This window comes from Ranitomeya imitator, chromosome 2, assembly GCF_032444005.1.
Source record: "Ranitomeya imitator isolate aRanImi1 chromosome 2, aRanImi1.pri, whole genome shotgun sequence".
Taxonomy (NCBI): Eukaryota; Metazoa; Chordata; class Amphibia; order Anura; family Dendrobatidae; genus Ranitomeya; species Ranitomeya imitator.
The window spans coordinates 336,770,913-336,788,863 of NC_091283.1; the positions used below are offsets into that span (position 1 = coordinate 336,770,913).

Here is a 17,951-nt window from a genome sequence, read left to right on the forward strand (position 1 = left end):
GCTAGGGGGATCCCTGAGTCGCTTCCAAGCCAGCCGAACCATATCAGCATCTGTGATCCGGTACCCTGGACTGTGGCTGCCTTGCACCAGTAAAGAGACTGCAACCCTGTGTCCTTCATTTCTTTCTACACCATATGTCCCTACTGCATCGGGAGCCCTGGGGACACAACTCCTTTAAAGTAATTTCCCTTAATTTGGATGCCATGGATCGGGTCACTGCCACTGTGACTTCCCCTTTAAGGATGACCGGACCTGGTACTGAGTACCCCCAAGACCCTGGCTGGGTGTTCCAACCTGGCATCACAAACAGGATGGACCGACCCAGCAAACTGGGTCTTGTGCGCCTTAGACTGCTTAATTGTGAGAACATTGAATTGCTAATTGCCGCCATTACCGCCGCCATTGCAGCACCATGTGGCGTGCAAGAGAAGGGCATGTTGCCATGGGTGGAGCTTGGAGAAACGGTGGAAGAATTTTGGCCACCCCTCACCAATACTACTATGTGAGAGAAGTATGCCCATCAACTAGAGAAATCCGCATCCTGGTCTGGGATGGCGGGAAGAGAAGGAGCCGTCCACAAAGACAGGCGTGGTGGAGTGAAACCGTGGGAAACCTAACCGAGGAGGAAGTATCGGAAAGCAGCATGGTCGAAAGGAGGTGAGTGAGCTGAGTACTCCCCCTGCCGGGACCCACAAGAACTGTACCAGCCACCGACGTTGGATCCAGACCTCCTGCGGATGGAAGTGGAGAAACTTACCTGGCAGCTCGTGCAGATGCAGCTGTTGACTGTGGCCGAGTGGAAAGAGGCCTCCTTCCTCCAGCAACCTTGTCTGTTCCGGAGAGAGAAAGAAGATCCGGCGCTCCAGAAGAAAAGGTAAGGGGTATGACCCTGACCCAGGCAGTGGAAGGCCCAATGGCTAGGCCCACCACTGTACACACCTGACCAGGGTTTTGGGTCCCTCGGTGAAATGTCACCGTGCACTGAGGGTACCCCGGCCTCAAATCCTACTGCAACCCCTGCACCAGATGACACCCTGGTGGGCCCCGTACTGACGCCGCCGACACGGAGGCCTGGAGATGCAGATCGTCGACTATACTGGGACCGGGGGGATGCTAGCTTGGGTCAGATGGCAGCCCTGCTAATTCCAACCTGTGGGCCCTGGGTTAACTGTACTGAACCCATGCGTGGTGTTTGAAGAGGGACCCGTGGAGGAGGACATGATAGCGCTCCAAGGAGAAATATCCATTATAACATGGGGGGACCATAATAGACAGTGGGAGGAGCATGAGAGACAGCAATCCCTGGCTCGGCAAGCAGTGTATGAGAGAAACCTGCAGGCAAAGGGCCAAACTCGCAAAATTCCTCGGGCAGAAAGGGGACCACTGCGGCAGTGGGAAGTGGTGGTCTTCAACCAAAAGAGAGGCTGGGGTTTCATTAAGGAAACAGGGATAACGAGATTTTCATTAACCGGAGAGACGTTGAATCCCAATTAATGGAAGGACACCCTGACAGGGATCTGTACCCCAGTTACAGAGTAACATATACACGCCATATTGATGACAAAGGGTGGTATGCTCTGGATTGCAAGAAGTGTGTAAAAATGCAGAGGCAGTTGAAGCATGCCGATCAGGCTGCATCATTAGTTCCCGGAGGAGCAGCAGGCCAGGCCAGGCTAGGTCAGTTACCAAATGCCACCAGTACACCCAGACACCAGTGGTGGGACCAGACAATGTGTCCTGGTATGCCGTACCAGTTGAGAGATACGATCCTGAATTTTCTAGGTCAGGGAGTAGCAGTCACCAGGAGCAACCTTGGCAAAGGAAATAGACAGCTTCTGAATGTTATGACAATTGTTGAAGTTTAAAAGTTCATTTGTTTAAAAGGACACTGAAGCCATGAACATTGAATGGTCCACAAACTTTCCTTGTAAATATTTCTCACTTTTTAAGGTGCCTTCTACTGGTTTTACATGGAACCATTGAAACTGTTTATTGTTGTTTACATTAAAACGTTGTTTGTCTTAAAGGGAGCGAGAAAAAAAAAAGTTAGGCGTGGCCGAAGAAGCGGTCCAAGAAGGAAGACCACATATGCTTTGCAGCCCACCCAAGTCCTATGTCGGGAGATTAGAACGGTCCCCCTGCATCACTGCTGTTAGTGAGAAAAATTTCACCATTTGCTGAATGAGTATGTTATTGATGTGATATTAAGAGGCTTGAATACTGTTTGCACTTTTAAAGGTTGCACTACCTCAGTTCCTGAAAATGTCTTAACTTTGTTGCACTTTACTAGAGCAAGTGCTAGTATTTGATGTTGCTAAAGATAGTATACCCATAAAGGGTGATCGTCATTTCATATTTGATTTTTAGTATCGTAAGAAAGTTCTATTTTTGAGGAAAAAAAGTTGTGATGTCATGCTTGGAAGCGAGGAAGGATCCCTTTAACAGGTATTTACACACATGCAACATGTTCTGACTCCAGGCCAGAAGGGGGAGCTCTGAACCTGGTTTAAGGGTGGCTTCCCTATATATATATATATGTATATATATATATATATATTCTGGCCTGGGGAGGAGTTAGGCAATCTGTCAGAGGAACAGAGCAGAGTTTAAGCAGGGGGTTGTGCAACCATGTGAGGTGCTGCAGCTCCTGGAAGGAAAGAAAGGAAAGCAGAACAGTTTGTAGAGAGAGTGAAGGAGGAAGAGAAGCAAAAGAGAGTGAAGAGCTGGAGGAAAGCTGCGACTGAGCTTCTTCAATGCTGAAGGGCAGATACCGGTAGCCGGAAGACCGAGGTTGTGGGGGTAACTTTATGCCCCATGACAGAATCCGGCGGACAGCTAGATTTCAAGTCACTTGTCCACCATTAAGACCCGAAGGCACAGTAACAAATAGAGCCCGGAGTCATCCTGAGACCCTGTAAAAAGGCTTGAGTTACCCATCATGCAGGTTAGTGTCCTACCTAAAGGGGACAGAGTGACGACCTTGTGTGAGGCCTAAGGCAGCAAGGGACTACAACGCAGTGCATAGAGGAAGGCTTCCAACCGCCAACTGGCTAGAGGGATCCCTGAGTCGCTTCCAAGCTAGCCGGACCATATCAGCACATGTGATCCAGTACCCTGGACTGTGGCTGCACCAGTAAAGAGACTGCAGCCCTGTGTCCTCCGTTTCTTTCTACACCATTCACCATCTGTCCCTACTACATCGGGAGGCTGGGGAACCCAGCATCACCTGTGGGAATCCACATCATCCCTGCTGCCATAACATCACCACAGTGGACCCCTTTAAGCAGTGTCGGTCACCTCTGACCGAAGCGTCACAAACAAACTTTACTTTTTATTCAAACAACCCCTTTAAAGTCCTTTCCCTTAATTTGGATGCCCAGGGCCACGGACTGGGTCGCTGCCACCGTGATCACCCCTTTAAGGATAACCGGAACCGGTACTGAGTACCTCTAGGCCCTGGCTGGGTGCTCCACATGCACAGATGGAGATCTTGGCACCAAGCTCTCGCGAGATGAGATCTCAGCGCTGACACATGCAGCAGCACCCTGACACCACCACAGTAACGCCGGGCACTCGCAGCAGCGCCGGACACTCCCTCATCCCAGCTTGTGACCTGCAGCAACGGTACCGGTAAGGTATATCCACATTGTAAGACGCCTCCCAATTTTCCTCCAAAAGTAATATCTCTTGACTCTGCAGCCTGCATGCTGCCTTGGTTAATTTAAGTCTGCAACTAGATAGACCAAAAATCTGTATTTCTCACTTACTAATCCCTGTCAGACTCAATCAGAAAATTTTTCCCCTGGTGACCCAGGTAACTCAGTATGAGGGATCCCACATAGTATGATGGACACCCACACAATATGATGGTCCAAAACAGCACCTCATACAGTATTATGTGTGCTGTTCCATGTATGTTCTTCAGTTTCTATGTATTGTATTTTTCTATGTATGTTGTTATATTTTGCTCTGCTGCCACCCAATGGCCTTTTTCTGTATGGCAGCTTGTTATTCTTTAATTCTTGTGGGCATGTCTTTCACATCCGGTTCAAGGGTCAAATCTTCTTCCTGCTGGCAGCCATTTCATTTTCAGTTTACATGCTGTTGTGAGAGGACACGCTTGAACCGGGCTTAGAAAGGCATCAGTCTTTTGACCTCTTGCTGTTCACTCTTGCTGCTCACACTTGCAGTCATACTTGATGCTACATCTTGCTGTACCTTGTCTACACCTGCATTTCTGGAGAAAGTACTATATTACCAGTTATATGCTGTATGTCCAGATTTCCAAATAAACAAGTCTGGATTGCACAATCCCTGGTGTGCAGCATCTCTCCGGACGCTCAACAGCATTGGTCCTGTCTGCCTCACATCGAGGAAAACTGAAGGTACGAAATCTCTAACAACCCTTATTAATCATTCACACCTCCATTCGCCTCATGTGGGGACAGAACAGTCGAAAGACTGCCTTGAAGCCCGGCCAGAATCATCCTTATATACCTATCCACGTGTCCATGCTCTGCCTGCTCACATACTGCAACCCTGCTCTGCTAAGAAATCTCCTGCAGCATCACTTCAGACCACATTGTGCATAAAAACTCTCTGTGTATTATACCACATCGCTGCAGACTGTCGGACTGCAGAACCCCACAATTCTCCCAAAACACCTTGGGGATCTTGTCAGGGGGTCGCAACTAAGCTGCACTGCGATTTCCAGCCCCCAATTCAAAAGTTCAGTTTCTTAAAGTGACAGAACACCTTAAATCAAAATGGCCGAAAAGGACCTTACGCAGTTCCCCAATGCTGAAACAGAGCAAATAAAAACCCGGTACTGTCCATTATGAAGACCGGGAAGCAGAGCCAGCTTCCACAGCAGACCCAGATGCACGACCAGTACGCTCCATCAAGTCAAAATTAAAGGTCCTCGAGAATTACCATTCCACAAGGGATGAGTTCAATGACAACCTGGATGACCAATGGGAACGAGTTGCCTCCCTCATGTCAAGCATCCAATGCCACAAAGATCATGCAGCGAGTTTACAGAACACTATAAGACAGCTAGACACGGCCCATGGCAGATACAAGAGACAGTCCGCAAAGTATGCCACCTTCCTAAAAGACTCTAAAATCGACAAAGCCCTATCAGAGTTAAGCAAGGCAGATTCCACAGACAGAGAAAGGGACGCCGCCGTGCAAGTCGCCAAATATAAAGCTTCGTATCGCCCATCTGCAAGAAACTAGATCGCACAGGTCAGCCTCGTCTAAACACTGTTTGGTCATACAAATCATCCTGCTCAAGAACTTCAGCCTTCAGCGACAGAATCCTAGAGGCCCGTTTAAACGCAGAGCGGTCCAAACTAAGACGTTCATACAGAAAAGAAAGCAGAAACAGAAGCAAAAGCAAAAGATTCTTCAAACAGAAGTAGAAGTGAAGAAAGCAGAAGCAGACGCAAGAGCAAAGATTCTTCAAACAGAAGCAGAAGCAAAGAAAGCAGAAGCAGAGGCTCGAGCAAGGATCCTTCAAGCAGAAGCAGAAGCGAAGAAAGCAGAAGCAGAGGCTCGAGCAAAGATTCTTCAAACAGAAATGGAGGAAGAAATCGCATTAGCCGAAGTAAAAATACTTGAGCAAGCATTGAAGCAAAACCTCGACCCGATTTGCCTGCCACCACAGGAAGAAGACCACCCAGCTGTTCGCACCAGCGACTACATGCAGAAACAGATTCCTGCAGCGCACATCTTCAGCTACGTTCAACCCAACATTGCGGAAACGTCCAAGTCAGCCCCACCTATGGTGCCAGTATCGCCCACAGCCCCTGCAGAGACCTAAGACCAACGCCATGATGCACCCCCTCAGGAGCAGTCATCACCGCAAGAAGACTGCAAGGCACACTCCAGCCTGCCTCCACAGTTCAAGCAGCAGTCTTCGGAATCTCCAGAGGTTAAACCACAGCTTAACCCTGCAGCGACATAATTCTACCCGGGAACAATTCACCCTTCCATGCCATACAGCTTATATGCCCGAGGGGCACCACAAGCTAATACGGTAACAAGGAGTGAAGGATCAGACATGTCAGAGTTTGCCAGGTTCATGGTGAGCAGGTAGCTAATCAACACCAGCCTCTCAAACTTTGACGACCGTGCAGAGAACTACAGAGCCTGGAAAGCAACCTTCAAGGCCGCCATTGCTGATCTCAACCTATCCGGGGAGCAGGAGCCCAATCTCATGGTAAAATGGTTGGGTCCTGAATCCACAAACCGTATCAAGAGTCTTAGGACTGTCTACGTGGGGCAAGCTGAAGCAGGTCTCGCTGCGGCCTGGCAGAGCCTCGAAAGAACCTACGGCAGTGCTGAAGCCATAGAAAAGTCCCTATTCAAGAGACTGCAGAACGTTTCATGGATCAACCTTAAGATAGCCCACAAACTTCTGGACTTAAGTGATCTGCTTATGGAGCTGGAGCTTGCTAAAAGAGACCCTCGTCTGTCTGGACTGTGCTACCTGGACACTGCCCATGGGGTGAACTCAATCATCTCAAATCTGCCACATAGTCTGCAAGAGAAGTGGGCAGTGTGCGTCTCCAGGTATAAAAGGTCACATGATGTCACCTTTCCTCCATTCATTCAGTTCTGCAAGTTCATTGACGAACAGGCCCAAATGAGGAACGATCCTAGCCTCGACTTCCTGGAGTCTAACATTGCAGCTCCAGCAACACCTTCATCAAGGTATGAAAGCATCACAAATAGACGCAAGGACTCGAGGAACAGTGTAAGTGTCAGAAAGACTAACCTGCCATCACCTGCAGTACCTGCCGATAAACAGTATACTATTCCGTCGAGGGATAAGTCTTTCAATCGTGAGTGTCCCATTCACAAAAGACCACACTCACTGAACAAATGTAGAGGCTTCAGGTCCAAAACCATGCAGGAGCGCAAGAAAATCCTCAGCGAACTTGGGGTATGTTTCAAGTGCTGCACTTCATTAAAACACATGGCCAAGGACTGTAAATCTGCCATTAAGTGTCAAGAGTGTCATAGCGACAGACACCCATCAGCCCTGCACCCAGCCTCAGCCACCAACGATCCAGCAGTCGCAGTTACCTCTAGTCCCACTACAAACCATGGCGGGGAGCCACAGAATCACGCCAAGTCGACAACAGCTGTTTCCTGCTCATGCTCAGAGGTATGTGGGGAGAATCAAAGTGCTAAATGCTGTGCCAGAATATGCCTAATCAGAGTCTATCCAGAAGGGCAACCAGAGAAGGCAGTACAAATGTCTGCCATCATTGATGATCAGAGCAATTGATCCCTAGCTGGACCTAAGTTTTTTGAAGCCTTTAGAATCAAGGGACCTGCAACACCCTACACTCTGAATACTTGCTCAGGGCGCATAGAGACTAGCGGCAGAAGAGCACAAGGTTTCATTGCTTCTCCTCTCAATGGAGATGTAGAAATACCCCTACCTTGAATGTGATCTAATACCAGACCAAAGGGATGAGATCCCTACCCCGGAAGCTGCTTTCCACCAACCACACTTAAGGCACCTAGGCAGTGTTATCCCACCTTTGGACACAGACGCTGAAATCCTACTTCTGCTCGGCAGAGACAATGTGAGGATACATAAGGTCCTTCAACAATGTAATGTCCTGACTACGCCCCTATGCCCAGAGACTTGACTTGGGGTGGGTAGTCATAGGAAACGTATGGTTGGACCGTATAGGAGTCTATTCCTTTAAGACCTATGTACGCCGAGACGGGTGCACTACTTTCTGCAAACCATGTCCTCATCACTATGAGGTGAAGGAAAAGCCTCCATATCCCGTACAGCTGCCTGATGTTATCCCTTCTCCCTATGCAGATGACTTTGGAAGATCGGTGTTTCGTACCACTAAGGATGACAACAAAGTAGCCCCATCTATGGAAGATAAGGAATTTGTCAGGATAATGGACAATGAGTTCCTTAAGGACGAGACTAATCACTGAGTTTTTCCCCTTCCTTTCCGAGCTACCAGGGTAAGGCTCCCGAACAATCGTGAACAAGGCTTGTCCAGATTCAACTCTCTCCAGCGCACACTATGCAATAAACCGGAGATGAAAGAACACATCATCACCTTTATGGGCAAAATATTCTATAACAACCATGTGGCGCCAGCACCTCCCTTAAAAGAAAATGAGGAGTGCTGGTATTTGCCCTCATTTCGAGTAGATCACCCGCGGAAACCTAAGCAAATTAGAGTTGTCTTTGATTCAAGTGCCAAACATCAAGACGTATCTCTCAATGATGTCTTCCTCACAGGTCCTAATCTGACAAACAACCTAGTAGGAGTGTTGATGAGGTTCAGGAAAGAGTCCATTGCCATCACCGCCGACATTGAACAGATGTTCCACTGTTTCATAGTCAAAGAAGACCACAGGAATTTCCTCAGGTTCCTGTGGTATAAGGACAATGACCCCAGCAAACAGATGGTGGAGTATCGCATGTGGGTGCACGTATTCGGGAACAGCCCTTCACCCGCAGTGGCAACCCATGGCCTGCGGAGAACCGCACTAGAAGGAGAGTCCGAGTATGGAACAGACGCCAGAGACTTTGTAGAGAAAGACTTCTACGTAGATGATGGACTAAAATCTAAAATCTTAAAAGGACCCAACATATGCTGTACCGAGCTAAGCTTAGACTGCACAAAATTGCTTCAAACAGCCTGGCTGTCATGAGAGCCTTTGAGTCAAGTGACCATGCACCTGGATTTAAGGACATAGACCTGGGACCAGACCGTCTGCCTGTGCAGAGAAGCTTAGGCCTTCGGTTTCCAAATCAACTGTGCAGACAAACCATTCATTAAATATGATGTCTTGTCAGGGGTAAATAGCTTATATGACCCACTGGGATTCGTAGCACCAATTATCATACAAGGTAAATCTCTTCTGAGACAGCTTTCAAAAACCATCAAGGACTGGGATGCCCCACTACCTCCTGATAAGGAATTGAAATGGGACACCGAAGCAGTCTTTGTGTGCTTTGGATGAAATCCACATACTGAGATGCTACGCCGGATTCTCACTTGCTGCTAGCACTAGGACGGAACTCCAGGTGTTCTCGGATGCGTCCACGGAGGACCATTGCAGCTGTTGCCTACCTGAAGGTAACGGGATCCGACAATCAAGATCATGTTGGGTTCATTTTCGGCAAAGCTAAGTTGGCTCCCAAGCCTGAACACACTATTCCCAGGCTTGAACTCTGTGGGACCGTGCTTGCAGTAGAACTTGCAGACTTTATTCAGCATGAGCTGGACACCAAAATAGATGACATACAATACTACAGTTACAGTAAGATTGTCTTAGGTTGCATCTACAACCAAACAAGGCGCTTCTACGTGTACATCAGTAACCGCATTGAGAGAATAAGAAGGTCTTCCAAACCTGAAAAATGGCACTATATCACATCTGAACTTAATCCAGCCGACCTTGCCACTAGACCTACAGTACAGACCAAAAGTTTGGACACACCCTATCATTTAAAGATTTTTCTGTATGTTCATGACTATGAAAATTGTAAATTCACACTGAAGGCATCAAAACTATGAATAAACACATGTGGAATTATGTACTTAACAAAAAAGTGTGAAACAACTGAAAATATGTCTTATATTCTAGGTTCTTCAAAGTAGCCACCTTTTGGTTTGATGACTGCTTTGCACACTCTTGGCATACTCTTGATGAGCTTCAAGAGGTAGTCAACGGAAGTGGTCTTCCAACAATCTTGAAGGAGTTCCCAGAAATGCTTAGCACTTGTTGGCCCTTTTGCCTTCACTCTGCGGTCCAGCTCACCCCAAACCATCTCGATTGGGTTCAGGTCTGGTGACTGTGGAGGTGGAGACCAGGTCATCTGGTGTAGCACCCCATCACTCTGCTTCTTGGTGAAATAGCCCTTACACAGCCTGGAGGTGTGTTTGGGGTCAGTGTCCTGTTGAAAAATAAATGATGGTCCAACTAAACGCAAACTGGGTGGAATAGCATGCCGCTACAAGATGCTGTGGTTGCCATGCTGGTTCAGTATGCCTTCAATTTTGAATAAATCCCCAACAGTGTCACCAGCAAAGCACCCCCACACCATCACACCTCCTCCTCCATGCTTCACAGTGGGAACCAGGCATGTAGAGTCCATCCGTTCACCTTTTCTACATCGCACAAAGACACGGTGGTTGGAACCAAAGATCTCAAATTTGGACTCATCAGACCAAAGCACAGATTTCCACTGGTCTAATGTCCATTCCTTGTGTTCTTTAGCCCAAACAAGTCTCTTCTGCTTGTTGCCTGTCCTTAGCAGTGGTTTCCTAGCAGCTATTTTACCATGAAGACCTGCTGCACAAAGTCACCTCTTAACAGTTGTTGTAGAGATGTGTCTGCTGCTAGAACTCTGTGTGGTATTGACCTGGTCTCTAATCTGAGCTGCTGTAAACCTGCGATTTCTGAGGCTGGTGATTCAGATAAACTTATCCTCAGAAGCAGAGGTGACTCTTGGTCTTCCTTTCCTGGGGCGGTCCTAATGTGAGCCATTTTCTTTGTAGCGCTTGATGGTTTTTGCAACTGCACTTGGGGACACTTTCAAATTTTTCCCAATTTTTCAGACTGACTGACCTTCATTTCTTAAAGTAATGATGGCCACTTGTTTTTCTTTACTTAGCTGCTTTTTTATGGCCATAATACAAATTCTAACAGTCTATTCAGTAGGACTATCAGCTGTGTATCCACCAGACTTCTGCACAACACAACTGATGGTCCCAACCCAATTTATAAGGCAAGAAATCCCACTTATTAAACCTAACAGGGCACACCTGTGAAGTGAAAACCATTTCCGGTGACTACCTCTTGAAGCTCATCAAGAGAATACCAAGAATGTGCAAAGCAGTCATCAAAGCAAAAGGTGGCTACTTTGAAGAACCTAGAACATAAAACATATTTTCAGTTGTTTCACACTTTTTTGCTAAGTATATAATTCCACATGTGTTAATTCATAGTTTTGATGCCTTCAGTTTGAATGTAGAATTTTCATAGTCATAAAAATACTGAAAAATCTTTAAATGAGAAGGTGTGTCCAAACTTTTGGTCTGTATTGTATGTCTATAAATTCCTTTGCTAACTCTTCTTGGCTTTCAGGTCCAAAGTTTCTGCTGGAACAGAAGGGAAGTGAATGTTTCCAGGAAGTCTTCAGCATCCAGGATCCGGATAATGATCCAGAAATCCGCTCCAAGGTCGGTGCTCTGGCTATGAACGCTAAACCAACCTCCACCCTCGGTTGCCAGCGCTTTGAACGCTTCTCCAATTGGATGAAACTCGTCAAGACTATCGCAAGGTTAGTCCACATTGCAAGATCTTATCACAATTCACATGGAGACAAAGACTGTCATGGTTGGCACATCTGCCAAAAACCACTCTCTGCCGAGGACATTTCTCACTGCGAGTCCCTTATAATACTTTATGTCCAGCAGAGTGTATTCAGTACTGAATGGGAATGCTTATACCACAAACAGCAGATCCCTCTGAAAAGCCCCATTGCCCATTTGAATCCACTAATGGACAGCTTCGGTTTGCTGAGAGTCGGTGGTCGATAAAATCGAGCCAAGCTAGGGTTTTCAGAGCAACATCCTTGCATCATTCCCAGTAGACATCACATCACCGATCTACTGATTTGGCACTTTCATGAAAAACTGAACACCAAGGCAGGCAGATCACAGAGGGCAAGTTACGGTCTGCAGGACTTTAGATAATAGGCATGAAAAGACGTGTAGCGGGATCAATAAATCGCTGTGTGCAATGTCGCAAAACTAGAGGAAAACAGGTGCATCAACAAATGGCCGACCTAACCTTCGACAGACTGAGTGCCAAACCGCCTTTCACCTATGTTGGCCTAGATGTCTTTGGGCCATGGATGGTATCTGCACGCAGAACTCGAGGAGGTCATGCCAACAGCAAATGTTGGGCCGTACTATTCACTTGCATGAGTGTCCGTGCCATTCACATAGAAGTGATAGAATCTATGGACACATCCAGCCTGATTAACGCTCTTCGGAGGATTCTAGCGATCAGAGGACCAGCGAAACAGTTAAGGTCCAACCGCAGAAGCAACTTCATTGGTGCATGTCGAGAGCTGGATATTGACATCAAACCAATTCAGGATCAACTGGCAGAGAGAGATTGCACCTGGACCTTCAATCCTCCGCATAGTTCTTGTCACGGAGTTACCGCGGCAGAGCAGTACCAGAAGACCACGGCGTCTGATGGCTTCTGCTTCTTCGCTGAGAAGAAGCACTTCTGTGTATTAAAGGTATTTTGCTTTCTTTCAGCAGGACAGGGGTTAATAGGCCATGTGGAAATTCCTGCTTTCAGCTGTGCTCGGTTAGCCACTCCTCTCTCCTATAAAAACTAGGCCTTCTGGTCAGATCTTTGTCTGAGATAGCACTTGCTTGATAGACCTGGAGTAGTGAGGAGCTGGTGTTTGGAGAGCTGGAGGAATTTATTGTGCGACAGTTGTATGGTTTGTACGCTTGGAAAATTCCTCATCCTTACCTGCTTTATTTACCTTCCCCGTCCTTCACACCCTGGTGGATACATTTGTTATTTGTGAGAGTATATTTTGTGTGAGTGGAGTTTTCTTTTTACCCTTGTCTTTGTTCCTCTGTTTGTCGGGTTGGTGTACTGTTGTACACGGTAGCGCCTCTCTTCCCCGGGTGGGGAGGGGGACAGACGCAGGGTGGCAGTCAGGAGACAGGGCGAGGGCGGAGGCCCCGGCTTCCTCGCCATCTGAGGTATCCCGGGGAACAGGGCGAGTTAGGGTGCCCCCTAGAGATAGGGCCAGGAAAGGTGCCCCCCGGTCCCAGTTTGCCCGCCAGTCCAATCGTGACATTTCTAACATGGGAGGTTCCTCGGAAAAGATGATCGGGATCTCACGCAACATCTTGAACTCTATGCTTATGGACATAAACTCTTCAAGACTTATGCATAAGACCTTGGTTACTCTTCTGGCTGAAGTTTCTGCCATAATCAACTCAAGAGACCCCTTGTCCCAGTGTCTATGGATCCTGAAATGCCAACCATTGTTACACCGGCTACTCTTCTTACCCAAAAGATCGGGAACTCGCTAACAGTCAGTGGAGAGTTTACTCACGCAAACTCCTACCAGAAGCAGTGGAAACGCATACAGTACCTCACCAATTACTTTTGGAACCGGTGGAGAAAGGAGTATCTTGTGGTTCTACAAGGAAGAAGAAAATGGCGACAGAGTAAACCGAACTTGAAAGGAGATATCGTGTTAATGAAGGAACAACAAGCTCAAAGGATCGACTGGCCTATGGGAATCATTACAAAGACTTTCCCTAGTGAAGACGGTAAGGTCCGGAAGGTGGAACTGAAGGTCCTTAGGAAAGGTGAACCTAAGACATTTCAGAGGCCAATTCACGAGCTCGTATTGGTACTACCGATCGAGGACATTCCGGTAGGATAAACTATGAACAGAACTCTGCAATAGTACTATGTCCATTGGATTACAGTTGGGTCAGAGATAGTTTGACCTAGTGCGGCTTCTCTGATCCGAAGATGGGTTTCCTTTGCATTATCTCAGGAACTGACTTAAATCAATGTCTTATCTTGTTTAAAGTAGTTGTTATTGCATTGCATGCATGTTTGGTTTCATTTTCTAGGTTGCTGGACTTTATTTCAAGGACATTAATATAGTTAAATCCCTTACGGAATTTCAGACGGGGAGTGTGCTGTTCCATGTATGTTCTTCAGTTTCTATGTATTGTATTTTTCTATGTATGTTGTTATATTTTGCTCTGCTGCCACCCAATGGCCATTTTCCGTATGGCAGCTTGTTATTCATTAATTCTTGTGGGCATGTCTTTCACATCCGATTCAAGAGTCAAATCGTCTTCCTGCTGGCAGCCATTTCATTTTCAGTTTACATGCTGTTGTGAGAAGACACGCTTGAACCGAGCTTAGGAAGGCATCAGTCTTTCGACCTCTTGCTGCTCACACTTGCAGTCATACTTGATGCTACATTTTGCTGTACCTTGTCTACACTTGCATTTCTGGAGAAAGTACTGTATTACCAGTTATACACTGGATGTCTAGATTTCCAAATAAACAAGTCTGGATTGCCCAATCCCTGGTGTGCATCATCTCTCTGGACGCTGAACAGCATTGGTCCTGTCTGCCTCACATCGAGGAAAACTGAAGGTACGAAATCTCTCACAACCCCTATTAATCAACCACACCTCCATTCGCCTCATGTGGGGACAGAACATTATGGCCACCACAGCCTGCTACACAAAGTAAGGACCCCCACTCAGTATGGAGAGGACAGCAGTACTGTGGGAACATTATACTGTATGAGGGGATTATGTTACTTTGGTAGTGCAGCGCCCCAGAGACCTGGTCGTTGCAGTATAGCGCTCTGCCACTAAGGGGAGCAGCGGAACGTCTGATGGCACTAAGGAGTTCTCCTGACCAGGTATCACTAGAACACACTACACTTCACACTCCGGCCACTATGGGGAGAAAAAGGCTTTATTTATTGGGCCACTCCTCACACTGGTAAAACTAGGGGCTGGGGAGGAAGTTAGTCAGAAGCTGACTGGGTTGGAACCAGGCAACATCCCGTGGCAGGGGGTGTTGCAGGGAGAAGACACAGGGGGGTCCCTGTCAGGCGTGGGAACCTGGCAGGTGCCTAGCGAACAGAACGTAACGGAACGCGCCTGCACACCTTGCGGCGGTATCCTGAGAGACAAGAAGGGAAGAATATTGTGGAACAGTGTAAACGAGATCAGCACAAAGGAGAGCCAGTAAGAGTCGTGCCGAGAGAGAAAGGCAGCATCTTACTGAGGCGCGTAGTCGGTTGCCGGATCACCGTAGGAGTAACTGACTTCAGACCTTACTTCAAATTCCGCTGGACAGTTGATTATAGGTTGGCTGTCTACCTTTTACACTTTGCGAAGACATAGGGGGCAACATTGGGAGAGGGGCGTCTCTAGGGTCCCGGAAGACCTCCAAGCCTTCCCGTCAAACAGGTGGCATCCTAGCCAAAATATACCTGGGGGATGTTAGAAACTAGCAACATCTGGAACCAAAGAACGAGAGAGAGAGAAAGCTGTAGAGAACGAACGAAGGAGAACAGCAGTTGTGAGGACTGTTCCGAATGCTCAGCAGGGTAGGACTACAACACACAGGCGCTATTGGTAGGCAACGATTTCCATCTGCAAGGGAAACTCTGGATGTGCCCATCGGACCGGCCGGTCTCTGAGAGCCCGGTTGAACGTGCTCTGGACTGAGTATATTGAAGCCTTCAGTAAAAATGTAAAGAGACTGCAACCTTGTGTCCTCGTTATTGCCTGCACCTCACACCATCACCATCCACCTTACTGGGAAGCCATGGGGATATACTTCACCTGTGGGAAGTCATACCATCCAGCTGCCATTCCATCACCCCAATGGACCCCACAGCAGCGTCCGTCACCCTGACCGAATACCACAGGTGGCGTCACGAACCCCTGACAGACTGTACTACCACCTTCATTGGACGCCCCTTAGCAGGGTCACGACCGGGTCCAGCCACCGTGACAACCGCAGAACCGAAGGAGAAAGGACCGGTACCGAGTGACTTGTGGCCCTCTGTCTGGGGGCGCTCCAGTAGCACTGTACTGTGTGTAGGGGGATAGCGGTACTATGAAGACAGTATACTGTGTGGGGGAAAATGACAGTACTGTGGGAGCATTATACTGTGCATGGTGGAATGGCGGTATTGTGGGAAGGATATTCTGTGTGTGGAGGAATGGTAGTATTGTGAGAATATTATACTGTGAGGTAGGAGTGACGATACTGGGAGAAGATTACTGTATACTGTGGGGGGGAATGGCGTCATGGGAACGTTATACTGTGTGTGGTGGGATGGTGGTACTATGAGAATACTATACTGTCTGGAGGGAATGGTGGTACTGTAAGAAGATTATACTGTGTGTGGTGGATTTGTGGTAATATGAGAATATTATACTGTAGGGGAGTGGCGGTAAAATGGAAATATTTTTGGTGTGAGAGATGTCATCAGTTTGAACATTTTACTGTGTGAATGGCATTATACATACTGCAGAAGGGGTTGTAAAAAGGTGTGCCATAGGAAGCGGGAATTCTCAGCAATGTGGGGCATTTGTACAAGACTGCCATCTGCCATCCTGAGGAACCAATGGGAAGAGGGAGAATTTCAGCAATGAAGAATCTAGATGGAATCTTGAAGATGCAGTTTAATGATATAAAAGGCCAGTACAAAAAAAGGAAGAAATTTGGAGGCAAGAAAATAATGGTCAGGAAGTGTGTTGGGGAAAAAACTGAGGCCAAGGTAAAGTACTCGAGGCAGCGGGTTGTGGCATGCCGGGAAGCAGAATCCAGGTGGCACCAGATGAGTCCCAGAATCCAGACAACACCAGCTAAGGTCCAAGAGCCAGACTTGTACCAGACAAGATCCGTAGTCCAGGCAACAGCCGAGTCCCAGCCCTCACTACTTCAGGTACGAGAAACATCCGAGATTCTGCTTGGGATTAACGTATATGCCTGCAGTGAAAAGCAGGAGGTATGAGTGAGCTGGGCCATTGCTTCCAGCACTGACTTTCGGTACAGGGTTTGGTCCGGGAAAGTACAACAGTCAGAACAGGGGCCGGTTGAAGTGAAAGCAGTTCAGCATGCTTTAATAAATTTTGTCAGGAGGAAATGTGGCCTAGCGGGATGAACCAGAGACCTCCACTATGGCCTGTGTTCACAGCAGAGGTAGTGTTGAGGCCTATATGTGTTGGGACCATCACCGTTGTCAGTAGCTAAAGTAGCATATGGTTAGAAGCTGCTATTACAGTGAGAGTGAGCCGGAGAATTCATTGTGTATCTGATATTGTATATTTCACCTCGTAATCACCCAGTTTTGTATTATTCACTGTTGCTATGGTTATCACAATTCCCATTATCAGGGAAATACATAATGATATTGGTTTCTACTTCCTTGTGTTTGTTTATATGTTGTATCTGGTCACTCAATACAGGGACATAATGTGGGCATTACACTGTGTGTGAGGATGGCAGTACTGTGGAAATATTACACTGTGGGGGCACAGCGGTACTGTGGGAACATTATACTGTGGGGGGAAGGAGCTACTGTGGGAACATTATACTGGATGTGGAGGATGGTGGTACTGTGGGAACATTATACTGTGTGTAGTGGATAGTGGTACTGTGGGAACATTATACTGTGTGTGGTGGATGGCGGTACTGTTGGAGCATTATACTGTTTGGAGGGATAATGGTACTATGGGAACATTATACTGTGTGGGAGGCGTGGAAGGTTGGCTCAATTAGATTCTCCTCAAGACACAGGCACACGTGAGGTTCTGGGTGGTTTATTGCATCATGAACCCAAAGCCCAAAATGGTAACAGAAAAACAGCCTTTCTGGCTCAAAAGAAAATGAACAGCTCATACAAATTCCTGCCCAGTGCTTCTGGAACAACACATGTGGCAGCTCTCACAGGAGCTTCAGTATGGAGACTTCCTTGCCTCCACACAACACAGCCAGAGAAAAAAAAAACTGCTGGACATTTTTTTCCCCAGCCACACCCTTGAGGTGGAGATATGGTGAGTAGGCATCCCGCCCATCTCTTACCTACTCACCTAAAAACCCACCCATAACATGGCTGCTTAACTCCTTCAGCACATAGAATGCTGAAGAGAAACGTATGGTTTCTAAATCATGGAGGAAAGCAATCTACATGACAAATATCTCCCCTCACAGACAGTGCCAGTGACCCTGTCCCCGGGGCGTTATACATACTACATAAGGAGCATTACACTATGTGGGGGGAAAGAAAGGGGCCCTGTACTAGGAGAACAATCCGTTTCCTCACTTCCTGTCTCCCATAGTTGGGTCGTATG

At 47.4% G+C, this 17,951-nt stretch overlaps 2 protein-coding genes across 2 annotated transcripts in view; one reads left to right on the top strand and one right to left on the bottom strand.

The window, feature by feature from the left end:
- Positions 1 to 17,951, top strand: part of LOC138663608 (zinc finger protein 25-like) — a 418,987-nt gene that overhangs the window by 286,232 nt on the left and 114,804 nt on the right. The gene's annotated exons all lie outside the window — the stretch shown is intronic.
- Positions 1 to 17,951, bottom strand: part of LOC138663627 (zinc finger protein OZF-like) — a 72,127-nt gene that overhangs the window by 54,011 nt on the left and 165 nt on the right. The gene's annotated exons all lie outside the window — the stretch shown is intronic.